Here is a 1,421-nt window from a genome sequence, read left to right as displayed (position 1 = left end):
GTAAACAGTCTGGTTTCACATAATTAAGGAAGTCGGTTTTGTAATTAACCTCACATTCAGATAAGGAGAAACTTGAAATACACATCATCATTGTAAGTACTCCATGTGCTATGTAAACAGTGTAACAACTTTTCCACAGTATCTGTTAACACTCTTGTCTTTTATTTTATTTTGTTGCAAGGCATTTCTGACTGCAAATAGTGCCGATGGAGAACAGGACAGAGGTGACAGAGTTCCTGCTGCTGGGACTGACCTCTGACCCGCACCTGCAGCTTCCCCTCTTCATCACCTTCCTCCTCATCTACACCGTCACTGTGGCTGGGAACCTGGGGATGATCCTGCTCATCCTCCTGGACTCTCGTCTGCACAGCCCCATGTACTTTTTCCTGGGTAACCTGTCCCTGGTGGATTTCTGTTCCTCTTCCAATGTCACTCCCACAGTCATGGCTGGGCTTCTTTTAGGAGAGAAGATAATTTCCTACATTGCCTGTGCTGTTCAGATGTTCCTGTTTGCTACCTTCATTTGTGTGGAAAATTACCTCCTGGCTGCCATGGCCTATGACCGCTATGCTGCAGTGTGCAAGCCTTTACATTACACCACCACCATGACCACAAGTGTGTGCTCTTGTCTCATCCTAGGCTCCTATATCTGTGGCTTCCTGAATGCCTCCATCCACGTTGGAGACACATTCAGTCTCTCCTTGTGTAATGACAATGTGGTCCACCATTTTTTTCTGTGATATTCCGGCAGTCATGGTTCTCTCCTGTTCTGATAGACGTTTCAGTGAGCTTGTTCTTGTTTATGTTGTAGGCTTTAATATCTTTTTCGCTCTCCTTGTTATCTTGATATCCTATATATTCATTTTTGGCACCATCATAAAGTTGCATTCAGGCGCAGGGCATCGAAAGGCTCTGTCCACCTGTGCCTCCCACTTCACTGCCGTCTCCATCTTCTATGTCACTGTCATCTTCATGTACCTGCAGCCCAGCTCCAGTCACTCCATGGACACAGACAAAGTTGCATCCGTGTTCTACACCATGGTCATCCCCATGCTGAACCCCATGGTCTACAGCCTGAGGAACAAGGAGGTCAACAGTGCATTCACAAAATTTATTTTGAAAGCAAAGTAATCATTAGAATCTTGAATTTACCGGTGCAGGATGACAACACCTAGCCACGGAGCTCTCTGGCTTTCTCCTTCTTGTCAGTTTCATTTTAAGGCCCATTTTAAAGTTAGAAATCTCAAGTGCGACCATTTTTCTGCAATGGTGTTTTATAGAAAATAATGATGTGCTCAAATAGAATACCTTCTCATGAGTGATTAAAATGTTCTTGGGGTCAGATTGTGGTATCAGTCAAATAATATTTTATATTGAGCTCTGATTCCTGCAAATCTGTGCAAAACAAGGTAAAAGAGCCC

The 1,421-nt window shown here is 44.0% G+C and overlaps 1 pseudogene; it reads left to right on the top strand.

Moving 5' to 3' along the window:
• Nucleotides 1–203: 203 nt before the first annotated feature.
• LOC100730428 (olfactory receptor 5B3-like) lies at nucleotides 204–1,131 on the top strand (annotated as a pseudogene).
• Nucleotides 1,132–1,421: the final 290 nt, after the last annotated feature.

This window comes from Cavia porcellus, unplaced genomic scaffold, assembly GCF_034190915.1.
Source record: "Cavia porcellus strain 051 isolate PalLab524CR breed Dunkin Hartley unplaced genomic scaffold, mCavPor4.1 scaffold_17, whole genome shotgun sequence".
NCBI lineage: Eukaryota > Metazoa > Chordata > Mammalia > Rodentia > Caviidae > Cavia > Cavia porcellus.
Note: the sequence above shows the minus strand (reverse complement) of the source record. Positions and strands in the feature narration are given on the sequence as shown.